General features: G+C 42.9%; 17 non-coding genes across 17 annotated transcripts; all 17 read left to right on the top strand.

The window, feature by feature from the left end:
- Positions 1 to 5666: 5666 nt before the first annotated feature.
- Positions 5667 to 5739, top strand: trnak-uuu (transfer RNA lysine (anticodon UUU)). The gene has a single exon. It is a non-coding gene; the product is annotated as a tRNA-Lys (tRNA).
- A 1015-nt stretch (positions 5740 to 6754) lies between these two features.
- On the top strand, positions 6755 to 6827 carry trnak-uuu (transfer RNA lysine (anticodon UUU)). Its single transcript has one exon. It is a non-coding gene; the product is annotated as a tRNA-Lys (tRNA).
- Positions 6828 to 7342: 515 nt separating this feature from the next.
- Positions 7343 to 7415, top strand: trnaf-gaa (transfer RNA phenylalanine (anticodon GAA)). The gene has a single exon. It is a non-coding gene; the product is annotated as a tRNA-Phe (tRNA).
- Positions 7416 to 7842: 427 nt separating this feature from the next.
- trnak-uuu (transfer RNA lysine (anticodon UUU)) lies at positions 7843 to 7915 on the top strand. The gene has a single exon. It is a non-coding gene; the product is annotated as a tRNA-Lys (tRNA).
- A 515-nt stretch (positions 7916 to 8430) lies between these two features.
- Positions 8431 to 8503, top strand: trnaf-gaa (transfer RNA phenylalanine (anticodon GAA)). The gene has a single exon. It is a non-coding gene; the product is annotated as a tRNA-Phe (tRNA).
- Positions 8504 to 8930: 427 nt separating this feature from the next.
- On the top strand, positions 8931 to 9003 carry trnak-uuu (transfer RNA lysine (anticodon UUU)). The gene has a single exon. It is a non-coding gene; the product is annotated as a tRNA-Lys (tRNA).
- Positions 9004 to 9518: 515 nt separating this feature from the next.
- trnaf-gaa (transfer RNA phenylalanine (anticodon GAA)) lies at positions 9519 to 9591 on the top strand. Its single transcript has one exon. It is a non-coding gene; the product is annotated as a tRNA-Phe (tRNA).
- A 427-nt stretch (positions 9592 to 10018) lies between these two features.
- On the top strand, positions 10019 to 10091 carry trnak-uuu (transfer RNA lysine (anticodon UUU)). The gene has a single exon. It is a non-coding gene; the product is annotated as a tRNA-Lys (tRNA).
- Positions 10092 to 10606: 515 nt separating this feature from the next.
- Positions 10607 to 10679, top strand: trnaf-gaa (transfer RNA phenylalanine (anticodon GAA)). Its single transcript has one exon. It is a non-coding gene; the product is annotated as a tRNA-Phe (tRNA).
- A 427-nt stretch (positions 10680 to 11106) lies between these two features.
- trnak-uuu (transfer RNA lysine (anticodon UUU)) lies at positions 11107 to 11179 on the top strand. Its single transcript has one exon. It is a non-coding gene; the product is annotated as a tRNA-Lys (tRNA).
- A 506-nt stretch (positions 11180 to 11685) lies between these two features.
- trnaf-gaa (transfer RNA phenylalanine (anticodon GAA)) lies at positions 11686 to 11758 on the top strand. Its single transcript has one exon. It is a non-coding gene; the product is annotated as a tRNA-Phe (tRNA).
- Positions 11759 to 12185: 427 nt separating this feature from the next.
- On the top strand, positions 12186 to 12258 carry trnak-uuu (transfer RNA lysine (anticodon UUU)). Its single transcript has one exon. It is a non-coding gene; the product is annotated as a tRNA-Lys (tRNA).
- Positions 12259 to 12773: 515 nt separating this feature from the next.
- On the top strand, positions 12774 to 12846 carry trnaf-gaa (transfer RNA phenylalanine (anticodon GAA)). The gene has a single exon. It is a non-coding gene; the product is annotated as a tRNA-Phe (tRNA).
- A 427-nt stretch (positions 12847 to 13273) lies between these two features.
- Positions 13274 to 13346, top strand: trnak-uuu (transfer RNA lysine (anticodon UUU)). Its single transcript has one exon. It is a non-coding gene; the product is annotated as a tRNA-Lys (tRNA).
- Positions 13347 to 13861: 515 nt separating this feature from the next.
- trnaf-gaa (transfer RNA phenylalanine (anticodon GAA)) lies at positions 13862 to 13934 on the top strand. The gene has a single exon. It is a non-coding gene; the product is annotated as a tRNA-Phe (tRNA).
- Positions 13935 to 14361: 427 nt separating this feature from the next.
- On the top strand, positions 14362 to 14434 carry trnak-uuu (transfer RNA lysine (anticodon UUU)). Its single transcript has one exon. It is a non-coding gene; the product is annotated as a tRNA-Lys (tRNA).
- Positions 14435 to 14949: 515 nt separating this feature from the next.
- trnaf-gaa (transfer RNA phenylalanine (anticodon GAA)) lies at positions 14950 to 15022 on the top strand. Its single transcript has one exon. It is a non-coding gene; the product is annotated as a tRNA-Phe (tRNA).
- The last annotated feature ends 118 nt before the right edge of the window (positions 15023 to 15140 follow it).

Below are 15140 nucleotides of genomic sequence, written 5' to 3' on the forward strand. Positions count from 1 at the left end.
GTCATAATTGCTCTGAAAGATCTCTCTCAATCTGACGCATTGCTGTGCGAAGTGTAATTCATTTACAACTGTTAAAGTTGTATAATGAGAATTCCCAGTTTTGGGAATATTTCCTATTTTCATTTCATACAACAGCAGCTTCCAAATGAGTTCTGCACAAATCCTGTATGATAAGGAAAAAACAACTGCTTTAACATAAATAGAAACCGATTCAGTCAGAGTAAATTTGTTTTTCTTTTATATCCTTTCACACACTATTGAAGAATTGCAGATTTGAACATTAGGTTTTAAAGGTCCATGACTTAATGACCTTCTACCACAATAGCTTTGTACAGAGTCAGTTAGACTGAGTCGCTCCTCAAACAAAGCTACTACTTTTTTCTCCTTTGGATAACTTTTATGAAGTGTTTGAGAATATTTTATAACTCTTAAACCTCTCCGAGTATAGCTCTGATGTGCTCCTTCGCACAGTTCTTACTTCCCTGTCGCTCTGAGCAAATCCATCAAATTCTTGTTGTCCCTGTGGGATTACTGCTGGGGATGGTGGTGGGCGTGGGTATTTCTCAGGTAACAAACACAAAGTAGCAGCACCTGAAAGGGGGCACAGTATTCCAGCGTATGACAGTCTGCAAGAAGACATGGCGGTAAAGCTGCTGATTGTGATGCTCACGGTCAACTACATCTGTGACGGAGGTGAAATGTTTTTATGATAGGACAGAATATTTACATCTAGAGGAAATTCGGTGTTAAATTAATGTATCTGCCTCACCTGTTTGTGTGGCAGCACTGTTGAGAAAATCAACAGCGTCTGACTTTTTGCAAAAAACAAGAGAGGAGGAACCATCAAGGTGTTTCCCTGGAGGCTGCAGCAGCACCGAGCTCAGTGAGGCTGAAGAGCTGATAGACGTGAACGCAGGAAATGTAAGTAAGGAGGAAAGTGCCACAGATTTACGCCCACACTTGTAGCTTATGTTTACTTTGATTTTAACAACTGCTTCTCTGATAGTAGACAATACAGACTATTTTGGAACTCTTAGCACGAAACGAGTGAAACATCTTCATGTGCTAAAATGTTATTGTTAGAAAATGAGCTGAATAACCAGCACATTTGAGATAAGGGAGTTTAAGGGAGATAAGGGAATTTATGCTGAGACATTCTGTACTAATTACTGATGCATTTCCTTTTCATTGTTTCGTTTTAAACTGCATGTAGAGTGTATGTCATCTACAGATCTTTCATGCCACAATCTTCTCTGCAGTCCTCAAAAAACAAAAAAACAAACAAACAAAAAAAAAAAACCCAAAACAAGTGTAAATGTCAGTAGCTGCAGACACTGTGAAGAGAAATATTTTAGGTAAAAGTAGGCCATGTCCCCATTTGGCCAGATGGACTTGAGATTCTATCCACACGAAAATAAACCTAAAGAACAAAGACAATGCCCAGAAACTGGACTCCTAAGTCGAGAAGCACTCCTCTGTTTAACCGGCATAATGTGTAACTTAGTCAAGCAAGGCACTGAGACATGTATCATTACCGTGTTCCTACATACCAGGCCTGGAATCTGAAGACACCGCGAAGCCCATTAACACTGACTTTGTTACTTAGTGCATTTGCTACACATATCAGATAACCAGCGTGAAAGCCAGCAGAGAGGTGGAATGTGATTAAGTGGGCTGTCTGTCATGTTGTACACTTGGGTATTTGTTGTGTTGCTTTGCATAAATCTAACCCATACAGCATTATTATTATTAACAGAGACCTCTGCTAGAGAGAGCTCATGAATATAACAACTCATTTACAGGAGGAGAGTTCCAGCCTGCGGTATAATGGAGATGCTTCCCAGAAGGACATAAACTATGTAAGCTGTAATTACTTGAAGTTGAATCCTGCATTTATTATCCTATTAAAAAGAGCAAAAATTTTTTACAATTCACAAGAGGTTTGTGAGTAGAGCCTGGCTGAAATACTGTTGTCCTGTAGCAGAGCCCTGGGAAGGAAACTGTGGTGGATGAAGGATCTGGGATGTAGCGAAGAGAGAGCAGAGAGCACAAGATGACCGTGTTGTTATTGGACAAAAGGAAGCTTGGGTTTGATTGATGATGTTTGATTACACTGACAAAAAAATATACAAAAATGATTACAGCAGAATATTATCAGTAGTCTTTAATGAAATACAGCATAGAGGCATGACATATTTGACTAATTTTGCATGTTATACCAGATACAGATATGTGTGCACTATTGAAAGTCAAGTCTTCAAACCAATAATCATCTTTCACGCCACCTTTGTGTTGTGTTTCTCAGCTCACGTAATTTTTCAGTGTTGTTTTATTCCCTCATAAACTGAGATCTACAACTGTGGTCAGAAGTTTACATATACTCATCATGGGCTTAAATGTTATGGTAATTTGGTGCTTTTAATGTATTCTTTAAATTCTTTTATTCTTATTCTTTTGTTTTCAAAGTGGAATAATTGTAAAGGTGTAGTTGAAGAATGTGGAGGGAGCCCTCAGCCTGATTTGCAAAATCAAATAAAGCGTGCACATATTAAGCAGCAGCTTTACTTTACCTCAGTTTTAAAAATAACACACTGACACACTGCAAAGTTTCAGGTTTTGAAATAAAGAAGAGAGCTTCTTTCCACATTGAACAAAGGATCCACAAAAGAAGTTTCAGGGGTTTAAATGTACTTAATGAACTGATTCTGATGCCTGGCACTAGAAATGATTAATTCCAAGACTGAAAGTCAAACATCTGCTGTGCACCAACCAACCACCCTCAGTGAGATGGCTGGGCTTAGGCTGGGCTGTTTGGCTCAGGAAGGAGTAAATCTGGAGTCCAATTAATGGAACAAGACCTCAGGTGTGGTATACAGACACTTTCTATTTAGAAAATCTGTCTATAAATGAGAGCTGATTTACTACTGTGGCTACCTTTGACAAAACTGGGACCCAGTTAAGATGATTCAACTGCAACACAAGACATATTATTCTCTAAGGTAAAAAAAAAAAAAAGAAGAAGGAAGGGTTGGCTAAGGGCTTGAAGTATCAGGAGAGCTGCTCTTACAAGAAATAGAGTAGATGTAGAGATACATACACCTGAGTACCGAATGGACTCAGGTGCAGACCAAGGTTTCCTTTCAAAAGACAAGTCAGTAGTTTTTTTTTGTTTTTTGTTTTTTACAGAAAACGTGTGATATATACAATGTGCAGGGCTCCAGGAATCTGTGGGGGAAGAAAGGGAGAAGTCCACATATGAATGCTCCTTCGCTGTTTCTCCACACTCCTCGTCAGACACTCATACTTTTTGTCCCACACGCACTTCGCCACTCAGCCGCTCTCAGACAATCCAGGACAGGAAACAGGAACAGTTCCAGGGGAATCTATATACAGGAGAAAATGGTCAGAAACAAGTTAGTGCTTTGCACAGAATGAACAGGTTTTGCCTGCGCTGCACTAATACAGGTTACGCAATGATCTGGCGACGAGAAGCACAGAATCGTCATCTTAAATAGTGGCCAGGAAATCAGGCAGATCATCGGTAGGTGTGTAATCAGGCCAGGTGCGTGGGCCAGAGGCGGGAGCTCCGCCCAGGCAGACAAAAGACAGAGGAGAGGGCGAGAGAGCACAACAATGACAAGACCACACACATTTCTATATCATTTTGTGTTTCAAAATAGGTGTGCCCTCTGGTGGACAACCTGTGGAACAGCAAAACAGCTAATACAGTCCTTATCAAAAGTTTAAGACCATTTGAAAAATGGCAGAACTGTTGTCCATTTTTGTAAACTTCTCTTCCCATCCATCCCCAAAGGTTATCAATTGGATCAGGGGAAGACACAGGATTCAAAAGAGTGATGCTATTCTCCTGGAAAAAGTCCCTTGTCCTGTGGGCATTGTGTATTGTAGCGTTGTCCTGTTGAAAAACCCAGTCGTTACCGCACAGACAAGGGCTCTCAGGCATGAGGGATGCTCTCTGCAACATCTGGACATGGCCAACGGCCGTTTGACGCTCCAGCACCTCCTGAAGCGCCGTTGTTCCACTGAAGGAAAAAGCACCCCAGACCATTATGGTGCCCCCTCCACTGTGGCGCGTAATAAATATCTCAGGTGGGATCTACTGGTCATGCCAGTAAACGTTGGAAAACATCAAGGTTACATTTTTTCTCATCAGAGATTAAAACTTTCTTCCACCTTTCAATGTCCCATGTTTGGTGCTCTCTTGCAAAATCCAAACGGTCAATTCTGTGGCATTGAGGGTTGGGAGATCAGATATACATCCCCCCCCCCTCAAATTCAAATATGTTCTTAGCCTGAAGACATTATTTTGAATATATTTTAGATATATTTTAGAGTTGAAATATTGATAATTTCTAAATACATCAAATAGTAACATATAAGTGAATGTGCAGAACACAAACAAAATTTAATGATAATGAACACATCATTTATCATTAAAGGTAGACAGGAACCCACAGGCCTCATAGTATTACTGCACAGTAAATATGATATGAACTAATTATAGATGCAAAGCAATACAGTTTTTAGTTTGTCTCCTCCCAACACTCATGATTTATTGCAGTTGAGCACACAAAGCCTGTCGCACCAAACCCCTACAGTGATCACTGGGGTCAGTCTAGAAACAATTCCAAAAAAATTGTCATGATGTGTAAAATTAAAATAATGATCTACAAGGCTCATAAACCCGTGTTTGATTCAGAGTGGAAAATGGAAAACACATTAAATATTTAAAATGAGAAAGTGTGGCTTTTTAAAGTTAGGGTTCAGGCGAGCTGATGACAGAATAATAATCAGTCTTGGCTTTGCGCACAGAGATTTGTCCAGATTATTTGATACTACGTAGAGGAGATGATTAATTATTCAATTTATTTACTTTTTTTTTTACACAACATTATTTTGAAATTAGTCTATAATTTAGTAGATGCGAATTAGCCTAGCTGTTTCTTTCTAGCAACACCCTATTTTCCTGCCTTTCCTGGAAATTCACTTGAGATGTAATGCTGCCATGAAATTGAAAATGAAGTTATGTTTTTCATGAAACAGTAAAATTTCTTCTTCTAAATTCTAATATTAGTATTGTTTTCTGTGTTCTAATGTGAATAAAATATGGATGTATAGTGTTTGCGCATGCAATATAAATGATGAGTCAGAATCCGCTTTACAAATATTTTGTATGATAGGAGTAAGTTAAGTAAATTTATGGATTTTACATTGAGTGACCCATACAGCAATAGTACTTACACAATACATTATTGTAAACAAACCACGGCGGACATGTCCACATTTTTATACTCTTCAGCATATACTTTTAGTTGTTATCACTTCACACAGCTGCAGCTTTCAAGCTCGCAACTGAGCTTCACCAACAAAAACTGACACAGGCAGCACAAAACTTTTTGTTGTCCAGCAGCTTGCAAACATCCACCTTGGGTTTCTCGATACGTCAAACTTTAACTTTTTTTCTATCGTACTTGGGGTGGGACAACATTTCAGACTGAAGATCTAAAGGACTTAATAAAGGATTTAATAATATCTAACTGCAAATCCTCACCAGTACCTACAGTAAAATGAGACGATAAGAGATCACGTTTTTACAGAAAAGAAAGACAATATGTGGCCCAGAGGACAAACACGTGATTCTTGTTACCTGGGTAGCTCAGGTGGAAGAGCATCAGACTTTTAATCTGAGGGTCCAGGGTTCAAGTCCCTGTCCAGGTGTCTCCTTTGCATCTTTGGCCTTCCATGGCTTTACCTAACAAGCTCAGTTGTTCTTGATAGTTCTGTGACCTCATTGTCATCTTGAGCAAAGTCCATAGACTGCAGGTGGGATGACGATGTGGGATTTGTAGATCTCATGGACAGAGGCCTCTTTCAGATAATCCCAGCGTAAAAGCTCTGTAAAGAATCTTTCCCTGCCCCTCGGTCCAACTCACCGCCAGTTGGTTCTCAGCTCAGCTCCTTTGCGAAACCTGGTGTCTAAGACATGCCAATCTCACCAAATGCGCCTTGGGTTACTCGACACGTTACACTTTCACTTTTTTTCTGTCTTACTTTGGGTGGGACAACATTTAAGAGAGCAAAGTTCATCACAGTTCACTGTTAAATCCAAAGCTTAAAAGTTCACTTCACATTGATCCACTGTCTCAGAAGATCAGCTGTAGTGCAGTTTGGCCAGCTGTATGCCTGACTGGTCATTAGAATGCAATTTTTGAGCACTTTCCTTTGCAAAATGTGCCAAAATAGCTCAGCTGGGAGAGCGTTAGACTGAAGATCTAAAGGACCCTTGTTCGATCCTGGGTTTCGGCAAAGCTCTTTTGGTCACCATCTAGGGCTTGGTAGGTTTGTTGGTAGGACTTCATTATACGGCCTACAACTACGTGGATCATTGCCATCAAATGAGAAAACAAACACAGATGGTGCAGCTTGCAAACGTCCATCAAGTGGAGGTGGAATTTGAAGAAGGTCCTCCTCCAGAAGCTCCCAGGCCTCACCCATTATACCATTGACTTTCCTAGGCCTTGGTAGGTTGGGTGATCACACGTCATAATACAGCCTAGCGATGTTTCCCCTAGAATCAAATTCTTCCCTTGGCTCTTGTCTGAAATGACGATTTAATAATATCTAACTGCAAATCCTCACCAGTACCTACAGTAAAATGAGAGGATAAGAGATCACGTTTTTACAGAAAAGAAAGACAATATGTGGCCCAGAGGACAAACACGAGATTCTTGTTGCCTGGGTAGCTCAGATGGAAGAGCATCAGACTTTTAATCTGAGGGTCCAGGGTTCAAGTCCCTGTCCAGGTGTCTCCTTTGCATCCTTGCCCTTCCATGGCTTTACCTAACAAGCTCAGTTGTTCTTGATAGTTCTGTGACCTCATTGTCATCTTGAGCAAAGTCCATAGACTGCAGGTGGGATGACGATGTGGGATTTGTAGATCTCATGGACAGAGGCCTCTTTCAGATAATCCCAGCGTAAAAGCTCTGTAAAGAATCTTTCCCTGCCCCTCGGTCCAACTCACCGCCAGTTGGTTCTCAGCTCAGCTCCTTTGCGAAACCTGGTGTCTAAGACATGCCAATCTCACCAAATCCGCCTTGGGTTACTCGACACGTTACACTTTCACTTTTTTTCTGTCTTACTTTGGGTGGGACAACATTTAAGAGAGCAAAGTTCATCACAGTTCACTGTTAAATCCAAAGCTTAAAATTTCACTTCACATTGATCCACTGTCTCAGAAGATCAGCTGTAGTGCAGTTTGGCCAGCTGTATGCCTGACTGGTCATTAGAATGCAATTTTTGAGCACTTTCCTTTGCAAAATGTGCCGAAATAGCTCAGCTGGGAGAGCATTAGACTGAAGATCTAAAGGACCCTAGTTCGATCCTGGGTTTCGGCAAAGCTCTTTTGGTCACCATCTAGGGCTTGGTAGGTTTGTTGGTAGGACTTCATTATACGGCCTACAACTACATGGATCATTGCCATCAAATGAGAAAACAAACACAGATGGTGCAGCTTGCAAACGTCCATCAAGTGGAGGTGGAATTTGAAGAAGGTCCTCCTCCAGAAGCTCCCAGGCCTCACCCATTATACCATTGACTTTCCTAGGCCTTGGTATGTTGGGTGATCACACGTCATAATACAGCCTAGCGATGTTTCCCCTAGAATCAAATCCTTCCCTTGGCTCTTGTCTGAAATGACGATTTAATAATATCTAACTGCAAATCCTCACCAGTACCTACAGTAAAATGAGAGGATAAGAGATCACGTTTTTACAGAAAAGAAAGACAATATGTGGCCCAGAGGACAAACACGTGATTCTTGTTGCCTGGGTAGCTCAGATGGAAGAGCATCAGACTTTTAATCTGAGGGTCCAGGGTTCAAGTCCCTGTCCAGGTGTCTCCTTTGCATCCTTGCCCTTCCATGGCTTTACCTAACAAGCTCAGTTGTTCTTGATAGTTCTGTGACCTCATTGTCATCTTGAGCAAAGTCCATAGACTGCAGGTGGGATGACGATGTGGGATTTGTAGATCTCATGGACAGAGGCCTCTTTCAGATAATCCCAGCGTAAAAGCTCTGTAAAGAATCTTTCCCTGCCCCTCGGTCCAACTCACCGCCAGTTGGTTCTCAGCTCAGCTCCTTTGCGAAACCTGGTGTCTAAGACATGCCAATCTCACCAAATGTGCCTTCGGTTACTCGACACGTTACACTTTCACTTTTTTTCTGTCTTACTTTGGGTGTGACAACATTTAAGAGAGCAAAGTTCATCACAGTTCACTGTTAAATCCAAAGCTTAAAAGTTCACTTCACATTGATCCACTGTCTCAGAAGATCAGCTGTAGTGCAGTTTGGCCAGCTGTATGCCTGACTGGTCATTAGAATGCAATTTTTGAGCACTTTCCTTTGCAAAATGTGCCGAAATAGCTCAGCTGGGAGAGCGTTAGACTGAAGATCTAAAGGACCCTAGTTCGATCCTGGGTTTCGGCAAAGCTCTTTTGGTCACCATCTAGGGCTTGGTAGGTTTGTTGGTAGGACTTCATTATACGGCCTACAACTACGTGGATCATTGCCATCAAATGAGAAAACAAACACAGATGGTGCAGCTTGCAAACGTCCATCAAGTGGAGGTGGAATTTGAAGAAGGTCCTCCTCCAGAAGCTCCCAGGCCTCACCCATTTTACCATTGACTTTCCTAGGGCTTGGTAGGTTGGGTGATCACACGTCATAATACAGCCTAGCGATGTTTCCCCTAGAATCAAATCCTTCCCTTGGCTCTTGTCTGAAATGACGATTTAATAATATCTAACTGCAAATCCTCACCAGTACCTACAGTAAAATGAGAGGATAAGAGATCACGTTTTTACAGAAAAGAAAGACAATATGTGGCCCAGAGGACAAACACGAGATTCTTGTTGCCTGGGTAGCTCAGATGGAAGAGCATCAGACTTTTAATCTGAGGGTCCAGGGTTCAAGTCCCTGTCCAGGTGTCTCCTTTGCATCCTTGCCCTTCCATGGCTTTACCTAACAAGCTCAGTTGTTCTTGATAGTTCTGTGACCTCATTGTCATCTTGAGCAAAGTCCATAGACTGCAGGTGGGATGACGATGTGGGATTTGTAGATCTCATGGACAGAGGCCTCTTTCAGATAATCCCAGCGTAAAAGCTCTGTAAAGAATCTTTCCCTGCCCCTCGGTCCAACTCACCGCCAGTTGGTTCTCAGCTCAGCTCCTTTGCGAAACCTGGTGTCTAAGACATGCCAATCTCACCAAATCCGCCTTGGGTTACTCGACACGTTACACTTTCACTTTTTTTCTGTCTTACTTTGGGTGGGACAACATTTAAGAGAGCAAAGTTCATCACAGTTCACTGTTAAATCCAAAGCTTAAAATTTCACTTCACATTGATCCACTGTCTCAGAAGATCAGCTGTAGTGCAGTTTGGCCAGCTGTATGCCTGACTGGTCATTAGAATGCAATTTTTGAGCACTTTCCTTTGCAAAATGTGCCGAAATAGCTCAGCTGGGAGAGCATTAGACTGAAGATCTAAAGGACCCTAGTTCGATCCTGGGTTTCGGCAAAGCTCTTTTGGTCACCATCTAGGGCTTGGTAGGTTTGTTGGTAGGACTTCATTATACGGCCTACAACTACATGGATCATTGCCATCAAATGAGAAAACAAACACAGATGGTGCAGCTTGCAAACGTCCATCAAGTGGAGGTGGAATTTGAAGAAGGTCCTCCTCCAGAAGCTCCCAGGCCTCACCCATTATACCATTGACTTTCCTAGGCCTTGGTATGTTGGGTGATCACACGTCATAATACAGCCTAGCGATGTTTCCCCTAGAATCAAATCCTTCCCTTGGCTCTTGTCTGAAATGACGATTTAATAATATCTAACTGCAAATCCTCACCAGTACCTACAGTAAAATGAGAGGATAAGAGATCACGTTTTTACAGAAAAGAAAGACAATATGTGGCCCAGAGGACAAACACGTGATTCTTGTTGCCTGGGTAGCTCAGATGGAAGAGCATCAGACTTTTAATCTGAGGGTCCAGGGTTCAAGTCCCTGTCCAGGTGTCTCCTTTGCATCCTTGCCCTTCCATGGCTTTACCTAACAAGCTCAGTTGTTCTTGATAGTTCTGTGACCTCATTGTCATCTTGAGCAAAGTCCATAGACTGCAGGTGGGATGACGATGTGGGATTTGTAGATCTCATGGACAGAGGCCTCTTTCAGATAATCCCAGCGTAAAAGCTCTGTAAAGAATCTTTCCCTGCCCCTCGGTCCAACTCACCGCCAGTTGGTTCTCAGCTCAGCTCCTTTGCGAAACCTGGTGTCTAAGACATGCCAATCTCACCAAATGTGCCTTCGGTTACTCGACACGTTACACTTTCACTTTTTTTCTGTCTTACTTTGGGTGTGACAACATTTAAGAGAGCAAAGTTCATCACAGTTCACTGTTAAATCCAAAGCTTAAAAGTTCACTTCACATTGATCCACTGTCTCAGAAGATCAGCTGTAGTGCAGTTTGGCCAGCTGTATGCCTGACTGGTCATTAGAATGCAATTTTTGAGCACTTTCCTTTGCAAAATGTGCCGAAATAGCTCAGCTGGGAGAGCGTTAGACTGAAGATCTAAAGGACCCTAGTTCGATCCTGGGTTTCGGCAAAGCTCTTTTGGTCACCATCTAGGGCTTGGTAGGTTTGTTGGTAGGACTTCATTATACGGCCTACAACTACGTGGATCATTGCCATCAAATGAGAAAACAAACACAGATGGTGCAGCTTGCAAACGTCCATCAAGTGGAGGTGGAATTTGAAGAAGGTCCTCCTCCAGAAGCTCCCAGGCCTCACCCATTTTACCATTGACTTTCCTAGGGCTTGGTAGGTTGGGTGATCACACGTCATAATACAGCCTAGCGATGTTTCCCCTAGAATCAAATCCTTCCCTTGGCTCTTGTCTGAAATGACGATTTAATAATATCTAACTGCAAATCCTCACCAGTACCTACAGTAAAATGAGAGGATAAGAGATCACGTTTTTACAGAAAAGAAAGACAATATGTGGCCCAGAGGACAAACACGAGATTCTTGTTGCCTGGGTAGCTCAGATGGAAGAGCATCAGACTTTTAATCTGAGGGTCCAGGGTTCAAGTCCCTGTCCAGGTGTCTCTTTGGCCTTCCATGGCTTTACCTACCAAGCTCAGTTGTTCTTGATAGTTCTGTGACCTCATTGTCATCTTGAGCAAAGTCCATAGACTGCAGGTGGGATGACGATGTGGGATTTGTAGATCTCATGGACAGAGGCCTCTTTCAGATAATCCCAGCGTAAAAGCTCTGTAAAGAATCTTTCCCTGCCCCTCGGTCCAACTCACCGCCAGTTGGTTCTCAGCTCAGCTCCTTTGCGAAACCTGGTGTCTAAGACATGCCAATCTCACCAAATCCGCCTTGGGTTACTCGACACGTTACACTTTCACTTTTTTTCTGTCTTACTTTGGGTGGGACAACATTTAAGAGAGCAAAGTTCATCACAGTTCACTGTTAAATCCAAAGCTTAAAAGTTCACTTCACATTGATCCACTGTCTCAGAAGATCAGCTGTAGTGCAGTTTGGCCAGCTGTATGCCTGACTGGTCATTAGAATGCAATTTTTGAGCACTTTCCTTTGCAAAATGTGCCGAAATAGCTCAGCTGGGAGAGCGTTAGACTGAAGATCTAAAGGACCCTAGTTTGATCCTGGGTTTCGGCAAAGCTCTTTTGGTCACCATCTAGGGCTTGGTAGGTTTGTTGGTAGGACTTCATTATACGGCCTACAACTACGTGGATCATTGCCATCAAATGAGAAAACAAACACAGATGGTGCAGCTTGCAAACGTCCATCAAGTGGAGGTGGAATTTGAAGAAGGTCCTCCTCCAGAAGCTCCCAGGCCTCACCCATTTTACCATTGACTTTCCTAGGGCCTGGTAGGTTGGGTGATCACACGTCATAATACAGCCTAGCGATGTTTCCCCTAGAATCAAATCCTTCCCTTGGCTCTTGTCTGAAATGACGATTTAATAATATCTAACTGCAAATCCTCACCAGTACCTACAGTAAAATGAGAGGATAAGAGATCACGTTTTTACAGAAAAGAAAGACAATATGTGGCCCAGAGGACAAACACGTGATTCTTGTTGCCTGGGTAGCTCAGATGGAAGAGCATCAGACTTTTAATCTGAGGGTCCAGGGTTCAAGTCCCTGTCCAGGTGTCTCCTTTGCATCCTTGCCCTTCCATGGCTTTACCTAACAAGCTCAGTTGTTCTTGATAGTTCTGTGACCTCATTGTCATCTTGAGCAAAGTCCATAGACTGCAGGTGGGATGACGATGTGGGATTTGTAGATCTCATGGACAGAGGCCTCTTTCAGATAATCCCAGCGTAAAAGCTCTGTAAAGAATCTTTCCCTGCCCCTCGGTCCAACTCACCGCCAGTTGGTTCTCAGCTCAGCTCCTTTGCGAAACCTGGTGTCTAAGACATGCCAATCTCACCAAATCCGCCTTGGGTTACTCGACAAGTTACACTTTCACTTTTTTTCTGTCTTACTTTGGGTGGGACAACATTTAAGAGAGCAAAGTTCATCACAGTTCACTGTTAAATCCAAAGCTTAAAAGTTCACTTCACATTGATCCACTGTCTCAGAAGATCAGCTGTAGTGCAGTTTGGCCAGCTGTATGCCTGACTGGTCATTAGAATGCAATTTTTGAGCACTTTCCTTTGCAAAATGTGCCGAAATACCTCAGCTGGGAGAGCGTTAGACTGAAGATCTAAAGGACCCTAGTTCGATCCTGGGTTTCGGCAAAGCTCTTTTGGTCACCATCTAGGGCTTGGTAGGTTTGTTGGTAGGACTTCATTATACGGCCTACAACTACGTGGATCATTGCCATCAAATGAGAAAACAAACACAGATGGTGCAGCTTGCAAACGTCCATCAAGTGGAGGTGGAATTTGAAGAAGGTCCTCCTCCAGAAGCTCCCAGGCCTCACCCATTTTACCATTGACTTTCCTAGGGCTTGGTAGGTTGGGTGATCACACGTCATAATACAGCCTAGCGATGTTTCCCCTAGAATCAAATCCTTCCCTTGGCTCTTGTCTGAAATGACGATTTAATAATATCTAACTGCAAATCCTCACCAGTACCTACAGTAAAATGAGAGGATAAGAGATCACGTTTTTACAGAAAAGAAAGACAATATGTGGCCCAGAGGACAAACACGTGATTCTTGTTGCCTGGGTAGCTCAGATGGAAGAGCATCAGACTTTTAATCTGAGGGTCCAGGGTTCAAGTCCCTGTCCAGGTGTCTCCTTTGCATCTTTGGCCTTCCATGGCTTTACCTAACAAGCTCAGTTGTTCTTGATAGTTCTGTGACCTCATTGTCATCTTGAGCAAAGTCCATAGACTGCAGGTGGGATGACGATGTGGGATTTGTAGATCTCATGGACAGAGGCCTCTTTCAGATAATCCCAGCGTAAAAGCTCTGTAAAGAATCTTTCCCTGCCCCTCGGTCCAACTCACCGCCAGTTGGTTCTCAGCTCAGCTCCTTTGCGAAACCTGGTGTCTAAGACATGCCAATCTCACCAAATGCGCCTTGGGTTACTCGACACGTTACACTTTCACTTTTTTTCTGTCTTACTTTGGGTGGGACAACATTTAAGAGAGCAAAGTTCATCACAGTTCACTGTTAAATCCAAAGCTTAAAAGTTCACTTCACATTGATCCACTGTCTCAGAAGATCAGCTGTAGTGCAGTTTGGCCAGCTGTATGCCTGACTGGTCATTAGAATGCAATTTTTGAGCACTTTCCTTTGCAAAATGTGCCGAAATAGCTCAGCTGGGAGAGCGTTAGACTGAAGATCTAAAGGACCCTAGTTCGATCCTGGGTTTCGGCAAAGCTCTTTTGGTCACCATCTAGGGCTTGGTAGGTTTGTTGGTAGGACTTCATTATACGGCCTACAACTACGTGGATCATTGCCATCAAATGAGAAAACAAACACAGATGGTGCAGCTTGCAAACGTCCATCAAGTGGAGGTGGAATTTGAAGAAGGTCCTCCTCCAGAAGCTCCCAGGCCTCACCCATTTTACCATTGACTTTCCTAGGGCTTGGTAGGTTGGGTGATCACACGTCATAATACAGCCTAGCGATGTTTCCCCTAGAATCAAATCCTTCCCTTGGCTCTTGTCTGAAATGACGATTTAATAATATCTAACTGCAAATCCTCACCAGTACCTACAGTAAAATGAGAGGATAAGAGATCACGTTTTTACAGAAAAGAAAGACAATATGTGGCCCAGAGGACAAACACGTGATTCTTGTTGCCTGGGTAGCTCAGATGGAAGAGCATCAGACTTTTAATCTGAGGGTCCAGGGTTCAAGTCCCTGTCCAGGTGTCTCCTTTGCATCCTTGCCCTTCCATGGCTTTACCTAACAAGCTCAGTTGTTCTTGATAGTTCTGTGACCTCATTGTCATCTTGAGCAAAGTCCATAGACTGCAGGTGGGATGACGATGTGGGATTTGTAGATCTCATGGACAGAGGCCTCTTTCAGATAATCCCAGCGTAAAAGCTCTGTAAAGAATCTTTCCCTGCCCCTCGGTCCAACTCACCGCCAGTTGGTTCTCAGCTCAGCTCCTTTGCGAAACCTGGTGTCTAAGACATGCCAATCTCACCAAATGCCCCTTGGGTTACTCGACACGTTACATTTTCAGTTTTTTTCTGTCTTACTTTGGGTGGGACAACATTTAAGAGAGCAAAGTTCATCACAGTTCACTGTTAAATCCAAAGCTTAAAAGTTCACTTCACATTGATCCACTGTCTCAGAAGATCAGCTGTAGTGCAGTTTGGCCAGCTGTATGCCTGACTGGTCATTAGAATGCAATTTTTGAGCACTTTCCTTTGCAAAATGTGCCGAAATAGCTCAGCTGGGAGAGCGTTAGACTGAAGATCTAAAGGACCCTAGTTCGATCCTGGGTTTCGGCAAAGCTCTTTTGGTCACCATCTAGGGCTTGGTAGGTTTGTTGGTAGGACTTCATTATACGGCCTACAACTACGTGGATCATTGCCATCAAATGAGAAAACAAACACAGATGGTGCAGCT

The sequence above is a fragment of the Perissodus microlepis genome, chromosome 5 (assembly GCF_051167445.1).
Source record: "Perissodus microlepis isolate ML-2025 ecotype Zambia chromosome 5, ASM5116744v1, whole genome shotgun sequence".
Lineage (NCBI taxonomy): Eukaryota > Metazoa > Chordata > Actinopteri > Cichliformes > Cichlidae > Perissodus > Perissodus microlepis.